At 38.3% G+C, this 17551-nt stretch overlaps 1 protein-coding gene across 6 annotated transcripts in view; it reads left to right on the forward strand.

The window, feature by feature from the left end:
• The first annotated feature begins 15 nt into the window (after positions 1 to 15).
• The window catches only part of NMNAT1 (nicotinamide nucleotide adenylyltransferase 1), a 43470-nt gene continuing 25934 nt past the window's right edge, over positions 16 to 17551 (forward strand). For 2 of the 6 annotated variants that reach the window (XM_023739401.1, XM_023739404.1), the window contains exon 1: positions 906 to 1534. The gene's annotated coding sequence lies outside the window, so the exon portion shown is untranslated. Of the gene's footprint in view, positions 82 to 743; positions 824 to 905; positions 1535 to 17551 lie in introns of those variants that run through there. The other 4 variants (XM_023739403.1, XM_023739402.1, XM_023739400.1 and 1 more) reach the window with 4 other exon arrangements.

Raw genomic sequence — 17551 nt, forward strand, 5'->3', positions numbered from 1 at the left:
GCAGAAGGTGTTCCCCTAGTTGGCGTCCGAGCCGCGGGTCGTCCCACAGAGGACTCTGGCCGGTTGGCGGATGAGGGTACGGTAAGCGCCTTCTCCCCAAGCCCTGGAGAAACTGGGTTCGTGGGGGGTCAGTCCGGGATCCCTTTTTGTCACAGGTATTGGGAGTCCAAGATGGAGGGGGATCTTTGAGAGTACCCGAACAGTGGCTTCACTAGGGTTGGTGTCACCCAGTGTGGTAATTCATGGTGTCACCCATCCCCCACCCCCCCATGGCCCGCTTCCTGTACCAGACCATACAAAATCCTTAGTAATGTTTTTTGTACTGTTACTCGTAAATCATAATTCCTGTATATCACTTCTTTTCCCTTAATTACGATTTCATTCTCAAAAAAGTTATTGTTATAGGTTCATAAATACTAATTACCACAATATTGTAGCTGCAACACCAGAAAATTTGACAAAATCAGCGACTGTAAAAACACTGGCAGCAACCAAAACGCGCTGTCTGCTGTGCAAGTGAAACCACGTGATTCAAAGGGTCATTATGATTGGGTGATAATGACAGCTCTGAATTGAGGGTAGTAGAAGGTTCTAAAGTAAATTAGCATAGAGTTTTAGCTTTGTAAGTATGTTGATACATGTAAGCTGGGTTTATGAAAAATGTTTTGTTGTTATAACTACCTACAGGAATGTTTTTATAAAAAGTAATCAATTTCTGCTGAAACTGCACAAAAATTTTACAGACAGTCATTTTGGTGTCACCCCCTCTGACAGTGTCACCCCCTCTGATCTGCACCCCTCTGGTGATGCCACAATCCCTCAGGTAAGGTCATATTCAAGTTTGGGGCTAAGGCTCTTGCCTCTTAATTCTTTTGATCTTTGTGGAACCAAAAGCCTCAGTAAACTTCATTCTAGTCTTCAGAATGGGTGAATCCTCCAAAAACAAAAATCCCTTTCTAGAGGCTCTTTGAGGCTGTTACCTCTCAGGCTTGGCCTGGAAAAGGGGGATCCTCCATTCTGAACCACTTCTCTTTCCTCCTAAATCGCTCTTTCCAGAGCTGTAAAAAACTAGATCAGCTTTCTCAGAAGCGATTCGACACTCCCACCTCTTAAGAGGGAAGTAACTAGTTGTTGGACAGCACTTTAAAAGTTATCTAGAAATTGTGTGTAAATCATTTTTCTGCTATTCTAAACCCATCTCCCCGAACAGTCAGTAGTCCACAGGACAACGTCAGGATTTACAGCAAAATTATTTCAGGGATATTGTCTTTAAAGTTAGTTATAGTTCAGCCTGCCAGGACAGACTTCCGACTAAGATTACCATTGAGCTCTGCTAGAAAGAATTGTTTCTGTCACTTCTGTCTGATTGTAGAATTTCTTACTTATTACCATAAGTTCTTTTTCAGAGTTATAATTTGGATATGAAACCACTTTTCTAGCCCACCTCCGGTAAGACTGTTGACAAACTGCTTGGAATGGCTCCAATAGCCTGCCTTACAAAATGCTTTAGGTTCAAAAAATTTCTTTTGTAAATGTAAGTGACAGTTACGTTAATGTGATTATCTTTAATTTTTAATCTGTGAATATGTGTGGAAGTGCCTGCATTTGAGTAGAATTGGACTGTCAGTGACATATAAGTAGGATCAGGGTCAAACAAAACAAAACTGGAAAATATGCTTCTTTCTTTCACTGTTGGAAGAACTTGCTGAGTAAACACTTGCTCACAATGTACTTCTAATTTTGATGATGATAATACAATGTTCCATTCAGGCAGTTGTACTGGTTTTAGTGCATGCAACCTTAGAACCTGTGTAGCAAAGGCCTTACCATATACAGACATTTTATTTGCCCCTCTTCATTCTCATTGACTTAATCTGATTCAGTGGTTTTATAATTGAGGGTGTTCTTATATATTTTTGGATTCTTGTTTAGAATTAATGGATAATGAAAAAAGTATTCTTAGAGCATAAGTAAGAGAAATTGGTTAGGATTCCAGTTCTCAAGCAAAAACAGCCTTCAGACAGGAGGCAGAGAAGAAACTAGAGAAAGGGGAATGATATGGTAGGTAAGTCGTCACAGGAGAGAGCACTGGGGAAAGTAACCCCAGAACTGGGAATCATAACTGGAAACTCAGACAAATGCTGCTCAGCAGCTGGAAATGTTTAGGACATGTTAGCTTGGACTTGGGATGGAAGCCCCAGGGGAATGCAGGCTGTTCCAGCTAGGTGAGGGGAATGTTGGGGCAGATGAGACTTTAGTGTCTGACAAAAAGTACCATGAACCAAAGGCTGTCTGAACCCCTGTCTTTTAAATGTCTACCAGTAGATAGCTTGTTCCATTGTAAGTCTTGTGTAATGGAGCATGAACTTGTAGAGTCAGGTATCAATTAGCTGTGAGATCTCAAGCAGGTTAATCAGCCTCTCTAAGCGTCAGCTTCCTAATCTGTAAGAACGGGATAATAATAGTACTTACCTCATTAGGTTGTGATAAAGATTATGTGACTGCTTAGCACGTGGCTTAGCATATAGGAAGAACTCAGTGAACGTGGCCACTGTTATTATTATCATCATCATCATCATCATAGTAAAATATGCAAAATTGGATATATATTTACATAGGACAGGCCCATCCAAAGAGATTGGTTGAATGTGTTGCCATTCAGTGAAGGGCACAGGAAATACAATGAGGATTCCACAAGCAGGAACCCTGAAGCTCTCCAGCCCTCTACCATCAATTCCCCACCCCACTTCCGCCTTCAGCTCGGTCAACTACTGATCTGCCTCTGTCACTGTAGATTAGATTCCCTTTTCTAGAATGTCATATAAATGGAATCATACAGTATATACTCTTTTGTGTCTGGCCTCTTTCATTCAAAGTAATGTCTGTGAGGTTTATCCACATTGTTTCTGTCAGTAGTTTTCTTTATAGTTCTGAGTAGTATTCCATTGTATGATGTATCACAATTTGCTTATTTATTCATCTGTTGATTACATTTGAGTTGTTTCCAGTTTTTGACTATTATGTATAAAGCCAAATTGTAAAAAAAAATTCTTCTTCTACCATTATTTTTAAGCTGTCCTGTTAATTTATACCTGAAATCCTTTCTCTGCAGCCCTCTTGGAACTTTCCTCCATCAGCTATTCACTTTCTTAAATAGCTTCCGTGGCTTCCTGATGCTGCTTTCCCCTCAATCTACCAGTGTTTAAATTCTCTTCTTTTAAAGCAAACCAAATAAATAACCTTCTCTTAACCATGATATCTCTTTAAATATAGTGTTCAATATCTCTGCGGTTTTATTACCAAGTTCTAGTCTGGCATCTTGTTAAAGTGCAAATTTTGATAAAGTAGGTCTAGAGTAGAGCCTGAAAAACCTGCATTTCTAGCCAGCTCCCAGCTGCTGCCCATACTGCTGGTCCACTTTGAAATACACATCTCTAGAGGGCTCAGTCCTTGACTTTTTCTCTGTCTTCACTCACTCCCCTGATAATGTCATCCAGTTTTGTGGCTTCAAATACCGTCTATATGCAGATGACACCAAATGTCTAGTAAATCTCTAGTATGGACCTCTCCCTTGAACTTGGGTCTGTTCTCCATTTGCCTACTTAACATCACCTCTTGGATATCTAATGTTGTTTTTAGGTGCTGTCGAGTTAGTTCCAACTCATAGCGACCCTATGTACAACAGAATGAAACGCTGCTGAGTCCTGCGCCATCCTCACAATGGTTGCTCTGTTTGAGCCCATTGTTGCAGCCACTGTGTCAGTCCATCTTGTTGAAGATCTTCCTTTTTTTTGCTGACTCACTACTTAACAAGCACGATGTCCTTCTCCAGAGACTGGTCCCTCCTGATAACATGTCCAAAGTACATGAGACAAAGTCTTGCCATCCTGTCGTCTAAGAAGCATTCTGGCTGTACTTCTCCCAAGACAGATGTATTCGTTCTCTGGTAGTCCATGGTATATTCAGTGTTCTTTGCCAACACCATAATTCAAAAGTGTCAGTTCTTTGGTCTTCTTTATTCATTGTCCAGCTTTCACATGCGTATGAGGGAATTGAAAATACCATGGCTTGGGTCAGGTGTACCTTTGTCCTCAAAGTGACATCTTTACTTTTTAACACTTTAAAGAGCTCGATGGTGCAGCGATTAAGAGCTCAGGCTACTAACCAAAGGTCAGCAGTTTGAATCCACCAGCCGTCCTTGGAAACCCTATGGGGCAGTTCTACTCTGTCCTACAAGGTCACTATGAGTCGGAATCGACTCTACAGCAACAGATTTGGTTTTTTGCAACAGGTTTGCCCAATGCAATACGTCATTTGATTTCCTGACTGCTGCTTCTGTGGACATTGATTGTGGATCCAAGTAAAATGAAATCCTTGACAACTACGATCTTTTCTCATTTATCATGATGTTGCTTATCGGTGCAGTTGTGAGGATTTTGTTTCCTTTTTGTTGAGGTGCGGTTATACTGAAGGCTGTAGTCTTTGATCTTCATTAGTAAGTGCTTCAAATCCTCTTCACTTCGAGCAAGCAAGGTTGTGTCATCTGCATATCTAATAGACATCCCAAATTTAACATCCCTATAAGCTGAACTCCTGATCTTCTTCCCTAAACCTGTTCCATGGCTGTCTTTCTCTCCTTAATTAAAGGTAGCTCTTCTTTTATTTGTTTAGGCCCAAAACTGTGGAGTTAACCATGACTCCCCTTTCTCTCACAGCCCATATTCTATCCATCAGCAAATCACATTGACTTTACCTTCAAAATATATCCAGAATCTAATAACTTCTCACCACTTCTGCTGCTGCCACTCTGGTCTAAGCTGTCATCAGCTCTTACCTGGATTATTGCAGTGACCTCCTACCCAGTGTCCTTGCTTTCACCCTTGTTTTCCCCTACAGTCAGTTCTCAACTTCAGCGACTAGAGTGATCCTTTTAACATAAATCAGATCATGTCATTCTTCTACTCCAAACCCTGCTGCGGCTCCCTATTACCTCTCTGACTGCATTGCCTGGTACTCTCCCCCTCACTTACTCTGCTTCAGCCATTCTGTCCTTCCTGCTGCTTCCAGAGTATGACAGGCGTGCTCCTGCCTTAGGACCTTTGCACTGTTTGCTTAGAAGTCTCATCCCTTAGGTGTATGCATAGCTCATTCTCTCGTCTCTTTCAATTCTTTGCTCAGATGTCACTCAGTGAGACCTTTCCTTGACCACCCTATTTAAAATTCTAGCACTCTCCTTTTTCCCTGCTGTGTTTGTCTCATAGCAGTTGTTATTTACTATTTCATATAATACAATATGCTTGGCATCCCTGGGTGGCATAAACATTTAAGCGCTCGACTACTAACTAAAAGATTGGCAGTTTGAATCTAGCCAGAGGCACCTCAGAAGAAGGGCTTGGCAATCTACTTCTGACAGATCACAGCCATTTGAAAACTCTGTGGAGCACAGTTCTACTCTGACACACACGAGGTTGCCATAAGTTGGAATCGACTCAATGACAACTTTTTTTTTTAATAAGCTTCTTTATTTTTATTGTTGGTTGTCTGTCATCCCTAGCTCCACACAGATAGCAAATTTTGACAGTTTTGTCTACTACTTTATTCCCAGCATCTACAGCATAGTAATTGCTGAACAGTGATGAAAGAATGAGCAAATATTTTTAAAGTGCACTAGGGACATCATTCCCTGTTGAAACCCTCCAATGCCCCCCCATTCCCTATGAGATAAAATCCAAACTTCCTAATATGGCACCTGAAGCCCTTCATGACCAGCTTTGTCACCCAACCGTCTCCCACCCAGATGCTTCACTCCAGTCTTACCAAAGTATTTGAGACATCAGTTTCTTGAAAGCTTTATTGTTGTATTAACTTTTAATAACATAAAGTGACAGATTTTTAAATTTTACTTATAATTGTACCACACTCAAACATTTTTATTTCTTTTTCCATTATCATACATTTTAAGAAGGAAGGTAAGCAGTAGATGAAAACAAGAATAAGTTCAGGTTCTCTCCCCTTCAAAGATCTTCTTTTCTTAGCTTGACTTATTTCTTCACTGACAGAAGAATTGAGAGAGTTTTCTCATATTTCAGGACAGGAAAATGTTATTTCACAAAAGTCTCATGCCAGGGTTACCAAGAATATTCTCAGAGTTATCCTGACTTTTTTGGTCTCTTGTTTTGTGTGCTCAAGCCCCTTCAAGCCCTTTGCTGTCAAGCTGATTCCGATTCGTAGTGACCCTACAGGACAGAGTAGAACTGCCCCATAGGGTTTACAAGGAGTGGCTGGTGGATTCGAACTGCCGACCTTTTGGTTGGCAGCCAGCCGTAGCTCTTATCCATTGCGCCACTGGGTCTCCTTGTATTTCGTGCAGGCATATTTATTAAGCAAGCATACTGTAGTGAGGAAAAAAATTAATAATTAGAGGTTTTTCATTTACTTTTAAGGTTTAATATTTGCGTAAAAAAGCAGAATGAACATAGTCCCATTTAAAATTTTTAAATCGTTGTGTAGTATTCCATTGTGTGGATATACCATAATTTGTTCATCCATTCATCAGTTGATGTGCATATAGGTTGTTTCCATCTTTTTGTTGTTGTGAACAGTACTGCAGTAAACATGGGTGTGCATATATTTATTCGTGTGACGGCTCTTATTTCTGTAGGATATATTCCAAGGAGTGGGATAGCTGGATCGTATGGTACTTCTAGCTTTTTGAGGAAGCACCAAATTGCTTTCCAATACATTCCCACCAACAGTGTATAAGTGTTCCAGTCTCTCCACAACCTCTCCAGCATTTATGATTTTGTGTTTTTTGGATTAATGCTAGCTAGCCTTGTTGGGGTGAGATGATATCTCATTGTAATTTTGATCTGCATTTCTCTGATGGATAATGATCATGCACATTTCTTCATGTGTCTGTTAGCCTCCTGAATATCTTCTTTGGCGAAGTGCCTGTTCATATCCTTTGCCCATTTTTCAATTGGGTTGTCTTTTTGTTGTTGAGGTTTTGCAGTATCTTGTAGGTTTTATAGATGAGATGCTGATCAGATTTGTCATAGCCAAAAATTTTTTCCCAGTCTGTAGGTTGTCTTTTGACTCTTTTGGTGAAGTCTTTTGATGAGCATAAGTGTTTGATTTTTTAGGAGTTCCCAGTTATCTAGTCTCTCTTCTGGTGCTTGTGCATTGATACTTATGGTTTGTATTGTGTTTATGCCATGTATTAGAGCTCATAGCGTTGTCCCTATTTTTTCTTCCATGATGTTTTTTATTTTCGATTTTATATTTAAGTCTTTGATCCATTTTGAGTTAGTTTTTGTGCATGGTGTGAGGTATGGGTCTTGTTTCAGTTTTTTGCAGATGGATATCCAGTTCTGCCAGCACCATTTGTTAAAGAGACAGTCTTTTCCCCAATTAATGGACTTTGGGCCTTTGTCAAATACTAGTTGCTCATAGGTGGATGAATTTATGTCTGGATTCTAAGTTCTGTTCCATTGGTCTATGTATCTGTTGTTGTACCAGTACTGGGCTGTTTTGACTACCGCGGCAGTATAATAGGTTCTAAAATCAGGTAGTGTGAGGCCTCCCACTTTGTTCTTCTTCTTGAGTAATGCTTTACTTATTCAGGGCCTCTTCCCTTTCCATATGAAGTTGGTGATTTGTTTCTCCATCGCATTAAAAAGTGCCATTGGAATTTGGGTTGGGATTGTATTGTATCTGTAGATCGCTTTGGGTAGAATTGACATTTTCACAATGTTGAGTCTTCTATCCATGAGCAAGGTATGTTTTTCCACTTATGCAAGTCTCTTTTGGTTTCTTGCAGTAGTGTCTTGTAGTTTTAATTGTATAGGTCTTTTATGTCTCTGGTTAGATTTATTACTAAGTATTTTATCTTCTTGAGGATTATTGTAAATGGTATTGATATGGTGATTTCCTCCTTGAGGTTCTCGTTGTTGGTGTAAAGGAATACAACTTTTTGTCTGTTTATCTTCAATCCTGAAACTTCGCTGAAATCTTCTATTGGTTCCAGTAGTTTTCTTGTGGATTCTTTGGGGTTTTCTGTGTATAAGATCATATCATCTGCAAACAGAGATACTTTGACTTCTTCCCTAGCAATTTGGATGCCCTTTATTTCTTTTTCTAGCCTAATTGCTCTGGCTAGGACCTCCTGCACAATGTTGAATAAGAGTGGTGATAAAAGGTATCCTCGTCTGGTTCCCGTTCTCAAGGGGAATGCTTTCAAAGTCTCTCCATTTAGGATGATGTTGGCTGTTGGCTTTATATAAATGCCCTTAATTATATTGAGGAACTTCCCTTCTATTCCTATTTTGCTGAGAGTTTTTATCATGAATGTGTGTTTGCCTTTTCTGCATCGATTGATAAGATCATGTGGTTCTTGTCTTTTGTTTTATTTCTGTGATGGATTATATTGATTGTTTTTCTGATGTTGAACCATCCCTGCATACCTGGTATAAATCCCACTTGATCATGGTGAATTTTTTTTTTTGATATGTTGCTGAATTCTGTTGGTTAGAATTTTGTTGAGGATTTTTGTGTCAATGTTCATGAGGGATGTTGGTCTGTAATTCTCTTTTTTTGTGGTGTCTTTACCTGGTTTTGATATCAGGGTTATGCTGGCTTCATAGAATTAGTTTGGGAGTATTCCATCCTTTTCTATGCTCTGAAATACGTTAGTAGTAGTGGTGTTAACTCTGACAGCAGAGAATTCTGTTACTCTATACGGGATATTGATAATTGTGGCTGTCTAAATTAATAGGCCGCTAAAAAACAGCACAGTCTATATATTTTAGAATTATATAAAATATAATTTTCATGTGTATCAGAAAAAAAGCATAGTTTGTATTTCATATGACATCAGTAGCATAAATTAAATATTTTTTTATGAAATTAACTCTGGGAAAACCAGATTTGGTTTTGGAGGAGATGATAAGATCCTAAAAGAATAACTAAATAAAAATTTAGTTTTATAGATTAATTACTGTGCAGAAGTTGGTGATTTAGAAACCAGTAAGTAGATGTGTTATTTTTTAGTAGTTTTTGTTAATCATGTAATAGAATTATTTCAGAGGACTTCATTGTTAACGTATGAGTTTCTCACATACTGCTCATAACTCTTGGTGCTGTATCTGGGATGTGAGAGGTGCTCGGTAAAACTGTCAGTGGAGCAAATGTCAGTGGTAAAATGACTTCGTCTCCAGCAGATACCACCTGAACAGAGAAGCAGGTGGAGAGCAATTGTTTCCACTTGTGAAGGTGTGGCTCCTGTCATAGGTGTATTGGGAGCATCTTATACTGAATTTGTTCTTGCTGCTGACATATACTATTCTTTTCATGAAGAAATGGACTTGTCTTAAGTTCCTAAAGTCATTGAGAACATCTGTGAGTAACTAGTTCCTACTTAATACCTCTGCGAACACATATAGAGGAAATAAGGACAGCTTATTTTTATTGTTATTTAACTCTGAAATTTCCGACTGCAATTTCTTAGAAGCAATAAATTGACCTTGTTCAAGTATACAATCTGAATTACAGTGTTCTTTTGAAACTAAACTTTTGTTCATTACCAAGATTGATATATTTCCTTTTTTCTGATCTTGAAACTATTTAATAGGAAGTCCTTATGTGGGGTGAATTTGGTTCTGATGTCGGTCCTGTGATTTCAGTTGAACTGTTTCTTTTTATCCATTGTCAGTGTTGGTTAATACTTAAAGACAGGTTTCTTCCAAATAACTGGTTCTGACATGCATCCTGTTGTAGTGGCTCTAAGGTTCAACCAACCATTTCATCCGGAAGCAGCAGAGTGAGAGATGGTGGTGGACTTGCTCTCAGGTGGCAGTGCTGCTGTGACAGACACTCGGGAACTCAGCCTGTCAAAGATGTGCCTCTGAAGCAGACTAGCAGGGCCCAAATGCCAGCTTTACACTGTTGGCTTAGGATCTGGCCTTGGATGAGCCACACTGGCTGGCAAAGTCAGCCCCAGGCCTGAGAAAAGCACTATAGGGTGAAGAAATGGGATCTAATTCAGTGGCATGGAAATAACATGAGAAGGATGGCTGTTTATATCACACTCTAACCCACCCCGCTTTTTCTTTTCTTTTCATACTCATAGCTTCTTGGATTTAAAAGGAACTAGGGCTTCCCCTTGCAATATAACAATCTTAGTTGAGCAGTTGCTTCTCTTAGAGGACTCATAAGTCCCTTGACAGTAGGTTACTTGGGAAGTTTTTTTGCTTACCTGTAGAGATCATGCTGCTCACTGACAGCAGCACAGACAAGTAGTAAAGTTCAGGGGTTGTTTTTTCCTGTATTTGAGAAGAAAAAAGCACCATGAGGAAAATGATTTTGCCCTAAGGATTTAAATGAAGGCACCAACTTAACAAGAGATGAAAGGTTTGCTGCCTAATGTGCCAAACTCAATCCAACAGCTCCACTCTTGATTAAAATCTTTTTTTTTTTTTTTTGATTCTAGCAAAGTGGAATTCACCTGAAAAAGAAATTCTTTGATTGTGGAATTGTTTTACCTTTCTCCCATGAAATATTTTCACTGTGACATGTGTCTAATTAGGAATTCCATCTCTACATATCTCTATTTTTTAAAAAATATTATATTTTTGGTAAAAGTGTACACAGCATGACAGGTTCCCATTCAACAATTTCTACACATATTGTTCAGTGACATTGGCTATATTCTTTTTTTCTATTATTGCACAAGGTTTGTTTGTTTGTTTTTATAAAGGTAGAATAACTATAACAACAATACTAATCTACTGTGGCTGACTTGGTCAGTGTCCTGTCCATATTTCCTGAGATCTCGGTATCTTTTTTTTTTTTTTAATTTTATTTGGTTGTTGTTGAGAATATATACAGCAAAACATAACACCAATTCAGCCGTTTCTGCATGTACAGTGACATTGATTACATTATTCAAGTTGTGCAACCATCGTCATTCTCCTTTTCTGAGTTGTTCCTCCCTCAGTAACATAAACTCACTGCCCCCTAAGGTTCCTATCTGATCTTTCCAGTTGCTCTTGTCACTTTGATCCCATAAGATAGTTCTTAAAAGAGCATAATGCTCAAGGCAGACATTTTTTTCTAGTTAAGCTAAATTATTGTTTGGTTTTAAGAAGACTTCAGGGGATATTTTTGGTTTAAGGTTTAAAGATTATCTCAGAGCAGTAGTTTCAGGGCTTTATCCAGCCCCCATGGCTCCAGAAAGTCTAGAGTCCATGAGAATTTGAGATACTGTTCTGCATTTCCCCGCTTTTGATCAGAATTCTCCTACGGAGTCTTTGATCAAAATTTTCAGTAATGGTAACCAGGCACCATTCAGTTCTTCAGGCCTCATGGCAAAGGAGATGGTTGTTCATGGAGGCAATTAGCCCCATATTCCTCATCCTCCTTCTATTCCTGACTCTCCTTCTTCCTCTCTTGCTCCAGGTGAATAGAGACCAATTATTGTGCCTTGGATGGCCACTTGCAAGCTTTTAAGACCCCTGACACTACACAACAAACTAGGAGGTAGAACAGAAACACTAAACATGTTATTAGGCCAGTTAACTGGGATGTCCCATGAAACCATGACACTAAACCTCCAAACCAAGGGATCAAATCCCATGAGGTTTTTAGTGGTACATAAGCAGCCTCAGCAGCTACTCTTTTTTTGGTGGTTGTTGTTGTTATAAATGTATCTATCACACAACTTTTACCAATTCAACTTTTTACAGGTGTACAACTTATTTACAGCAATTACAGTAATGGAGTGTATAACCCTACCCTTAATCAATGCAATTTTTCCGTCACCGTTAACCACCCTCTTTCTCCCTTCCTCTTGCTCCTGGTAACCACTAATAAACTTTAGTCTCTATACATATGCCTTTTCTTGTCTTTTTATATGAGTAAGATCATACAGGGGCCCTGGTGGCACAGTGGTTAAGAGCTACGGCTGCTAACCAAAAGACTGGCAGTTCAAATCCACCAGCCACTCCTTGGAAACCCTATGGGGCAGTTCTCCTCTGTCCTGTAGGGTTGCTATGAGTTGGAATCGGCTCCATGGCAGTACGTTTGGTTTTTTGTTTGTTTTTTTTAAGATCATACAATATTTGTCCTTTTGTGCTTGACTTATTTCATCCAGCATAATGTCTTCAAACTCGATCCATATTGTAGCATGTATCAAGACTTCATTTCTTCTACAGGCTGAGTAGTATCCCATTGCATGTATGTGCCACATTTTGTTTATCCATTCATCTGTTGATGGGCATTTAGGTTGTTTCCAGCTTTGGCTGTTGTGAATAGTGCTGCAACGAACATAGGTTCCCAAGTCTCTGTTCGAGTCTCTGCTTTCAAGTCTTTTGAGTATGTACCTAGGAATGGAATTACTAGGTCATATGATAGTTCTGTTTTTAGTTTTTTTGAGAAATCACCACACTGTTTTCCACAATGTCTATACCATTTTGCATTCCCACCAGCAATGGATAAGGGTTCCAGTATCCCCACATCCTTGCCAACATTTGTTATTTTCTGTTTTTTATCTTAGCGATCCTAGTGGGAATGAAATGGTATCTCATCGTGATTTTGATTTGCATCTCTCTGATGGCTAATGATGTTGAGTATCTTTTCATGTGTTTGGTGACCATTTGAATGTCCTCTTTGTGAAACGTCTATTAAAGTCCATTGCCCATTTTGTGATTGAGTTGTCTTTTTGTTAAGTTGTTGAAGTTTTATATATATTTTGGTTATTAGAGTCTTATCAGATATATGGTTTCTGAAGATACTCTCCTAGTCGGTAGCTTGTCTTTTCACTTTTTTGGTAAAGTCTTTTGATGAACAAAAGTTTTTAATTTTTATGAAGTCCCATTTATTTATTTGGTCTTTTGCTGTTTATGTTTTTTTTATTATATTACATTATCCATTGTTGAATGCTAGGCCTGACAGCATCACCCCTGTTTCTTATTCTAAGAATTTTATGGTTTTACTTTGCACATTTAGGTCCTTGAACCATTTTGAATTTTTTTGTGTATGGTGTGAGGCATGGATCTGTTTCATTTTTCTGCATGTGGAAAATCAGTTTTCCCAACAACATTTATTGAAGAGATTCTTCTTTCCCCGTCGAACGGACTTTGCACCTTTGTTAAAAATCGGTTGACCATTGATGTGTGGATTTATTTCTGGATTCTCAGTTCTATTCCATTGATCTATGTGTCTGTTGTTATACCAGTACCAGGCTGTTTTGATTACTGTAGCTGTATAATATGTTTTAAAATCAGGAAGTGTGACTCCTCCTACTTTGTTCTTCTCTTTCAGTATTGCTTTAGCTATTCTGGGCCTCTTGCCTTTCTACATAAAGTTGAGGAATGGTTTTTCCATTTCTGTAAAGAAGGCTGTTGAAATTTTGACTGGGATTTTGTTGAATCTATAGATTGCTTTGGGTAGTATTGACATCTTAACAATATTAAGTCTTTCAACCTAAGAACATGGAACATCTTTCCATTTATTTAAGTCTTCTTTAATCTCTTTCAGCAGTGTTTTATAATTTTCACTGTATAAGTCCTTCACATCCCTGGTTAGGTTTGTTCCAAGGCATTTTGTTCTGTTAGATGCTATTGTAAATGGAATTATTTCCCTAATTTCCCTTTCAGATTTCTCACTGCTAGTGTATGGAAACCCAACTGATTTTTGTTTGTTGACCTTCTACCCTGAAACTTTGCTAAATTCTTCTATTAGCTCTAGAAGTTTCCTTGTGGACTCTGAGATTTTCTGTATATAGGGTCATATCATCTGTGAATAGAGATAATTTTACTTCTTCTTTTCCAATCTGGATACCTTTTATTCCTTTTTCGTGTTTTATTGCTCTGGCTAGGACTTCTAATACAATATTGAATAGAAATGGTGAGAGCGGGCATCCTTATTTTGTTCCTAATTTCAAGGGGAATGTTATCAGTCTTTCTCCATTAAATATAATGTTGGCTGTTGACTTTTCATATATGCCCTGAATCATATTGAGGAATTTCCCTTCTATTCCAATCTTCTTTAGGGTTTTCATCACGAAAGAGTGTTGGATTTTATCAAATGCTTTTTCTACATCCATAGACATGATCATGTGGTCTTTTCCTTTGCTCTGTTAATGTGGTGTATTACATTGATTGATTTTCTAATGTTGAACCATCCTTGCATTCCTAGAATAAATCCCAGTTGGTCATGATGTGTGACACTTTTAATATGTTGTTGGATTCTGTTTGCTAGTATTTTGTTGAGGATTTTTGCATCTATATCCATAAGAGATATTTGCCTGTAGTTTTCTTTTGTCATGTCTTTGTCTGGTTTTGGTATCAGGGTTATGTTTGCTTCATAGAATGAATTCTATCTTTTAGAAGAGTTTAAACAGTATTGGTGTAAATTCTTTTCTAAACGTTTTGTAGAATTCCCCAGTGAAACCATCTGGTCCAGGAGTTTTTTTTGGTTGGGAGGTTTTTGGTCACTGATTCAATCTCTTTACTTGTTATGGGTCTGTTGAGAATTTCTATTTCCTCTTGAGTCAGTTTGGGTAAGTTGTTTGCTTCTAAGAATTTGTCCATTTCATTTAGATTATTGCAGTGCAGTGAATTACTTAATATGGCCCTTCTAGCCATAGTCTTTGTGACTCCCACACAGTGATTAGGTGGGACTATGCAAATAAGATGCTTGTGGCCCACCAAGGGGATTGGACATCTTGCTGCTAATGCAAATAAGGAGTATGGAACTAGTGATGGCTAAGGTTATGGGTCAGCTTGGCTGGGCCATGATTTTCAGTGGTTTGAAAGTTATATAATGATATAATTTGGTAGTTATGTAATTATGTAGTCATCCTCCACTTTGTGGTCTGATATAATTGTCCTCCTTTTTGTGATCTGATGTAATTATCCTCCATTTTGTGATGTGTTGTAAATCTTAGCCTCTATGCCTGTGGTTATGGTCCAATTTGGAAGTGAGTCGTCCATTATGTTAATGAGGCAGGATTAGGGTGGGATGTATCTTGAGTCACTGCCCTACTGGAGGATATGATTCAAGTCACCACCTTACCACAGTCACCACCTTTACCACTCTTACTCAAGTCAAACCCTTGTACTGCCTTGCTCAGATAAGGGGCGTATCCTTGAGGGTATGGTCTGTGTCCGATATATATATGAATGCTCTGGCAAAGTTCTGTCTCTTGCTCTGGATCCTGCATCTGGCTTGTCATCATCTGACCTCTGGTTCTTGGAACTTGAACCAGCAGCCTATAGTCTGACCTGATTTGCCAGCTTCTGTAGCCTTGTGAGCAGCAGCTTGTCACCTGACCTGCTGATTTGAGTTCATCAGCCCTTGCAACCACATGAGTTAGGAGAAGCCTCAAGCCTGGTGCCTGACCCATGGATTTGGGACTTGCCATCCTTCACAACTGTGTGAGCCATTTCGTTGATGGTTCGTGAGTTCTGTGAGATGTTGCAGCAAATTATGGAAACCAAAGACTAGAGGGAGAGTACTGAGGAGAGGAGGAATAGTTGATGTTAGAGACGGTGGAGTGGTACAGTAGAAAAGTTGGACATTTCGGACATCTTTAACCTCTGCCGCATAGGAGCCAGCTTTGTGCTGATCCTTCTAAAATAAATTGTTCATTGAGTTATCCAGTTTGTTGTCGTGTAGTTATTCAAAATATTCTGTCATAATTCTCTTTATTTCTATCAAGTGAGTTGTAATGTCCCCTCTCTCATTTCTTAATTTGGTTATTTGCATCATTTCTCTTCTTTGTCAGTCTAGCTAAAGGTTTGTCAATTTTTTTGTTCTTCTCAAAGAACCAACTTCTGGTTATATTGATTCTCTTTATTGTTTTTCTGTTTTCAATTTTATTTCCACTCTGGTATTTGTTATTTCTTTTCTTCTGGTAGGTGTAGGCTTAGTTTGCTCTTCTCATTCTAGTTCCTGGAGTTGTCGAGTTAGGCTGTTGATTTGAGATCGTTCTTCTTTTTTCAGGTAGGCATTAATTGCTATAAGTTTCCCTCTGAGTACTGCTTTTACTGCATTCCATAAGTTTTGGTATGTTGTGCTATCATTTTCATTTGACTCTAGGAAATTTGTGATTTCTTCCTTGACTCACTGACAGTTCAATAGTGTCATTTAATTTCCATATGTTTGTATTTTCCAGCTGCTATTGATTTCTAGCTTCACTCCGTTGTGGTCAGAGAAAATACTTTGTATGATTTCAATCTTTTGTATTTATTAAGACTTGCTTTGTGACCTAACGTGGTCTATCCTGGAGAATGACCCACGTGCACTGGAGTAGAATATATATTGTGCTGTTGTTGGGTAGATTGTTCTTTATGTGTATCTGTTAAGTCTAGTTAAGTCTACATATCTCTATTTTTAAGTAGAAAATATATACAGGCAGTTTCTAAATTACAAACGAATTCCATTCCTAAGTCTGTCTTTAAGTCAAATCTGTACGTAAATGGGAGCAGTTAGGTACTGTTGGTATCTAATGTCATTTAGTCAAATGTTTACCTTAGTATATAGTGTACCTTTCTATGCATAAAAAAATTAAAGAAACACTTCCAGATACACTAAAACATCTTTAAGATAATAATACAGTAATAATAATAGTGTTTTGATGCGTATTGCAACATAGTACCCATTTGTTATTATGAACCATTATATGTATATTGAATTTTTAACATAACAGGCTTTATGGAGGTTGATTCGTAACTACGAGTTGTATGTAAGTCAGACGTTTGCAACCCAGGAACTGCCTGTATTGAAGACCAAAGGTATATTATATACAGCCAAGCTTACAGATGAGACGAACCATTAGAAATTCGATATTAAAAGACATACACAGATGGTTGCACAACTCGAAGAATGTAGTCAGTGTCACTAAATTGTTAATGTAGTAACTGTTGAATTGGTGTGTGTTTTGCTGTGTATATTCTTAACAACAACACAAAATAAATAAAGTTTAAGGAAAAAAAATAAGATTGCAGCCTAGGAAACCCTGTAGGGCAGTTCTGCTCTGTCATGTAGGGTTCCTGTGAGTCAGAATCGACTCAGTGGCACACAACAACAACAACAGCTAAACAGGGTAAAGAGGGACTTTAAATTTAAATGTCCAAAATGCCGTTCTTTCTTTCTTCCCATTTATGGAAGGTAGGGCATTATCTGAGGAAATTAGAAGAAAATATGGTTTCCATTTCCTTATAGCAAGATTTTAAGTGTCGGTTATAAGTTTGATAACCATAGTTTTATAGCTTTAACTTTGTATTAAAGCATAATATAAATAAAGAAAAAATGTACCTACCAAAAAAAAAAAAAAGAAAGAAAACAAACAAAACAGCACATACACAGTCTTTTGCCAAAACTGTTAACACCATAGTGCAGACTCCTTCACCAAAGGATCAAACACCAAGTACAGAAAACATCCTCTCTAGTGCCTGTGGGACCAGTTCCAGATGAATAAGCAGCACAGTAAAACCTACAAGGGCAAGGAAACAGCATCACTTTACTGGTTTAATCATCTCTGAAATATATT

The sequence above is a fragment of the Trichechus manatus genome, unplaced genomic scaffold (assembly GCF_000243295.1).
Source record: "Trichechus manatus latirostris isolate Lorelei unplaced genomic scaffold, TriManLat1.0 scaffold00133, whole genome shotgun sequence".
Taxonomy (NCBI): domain Eukaryota; kingdom Metazoa; phylum Chordata; class Mammalia; order Sirenia; family Trichechidae; genus Trichechus; species Trichechus manatus.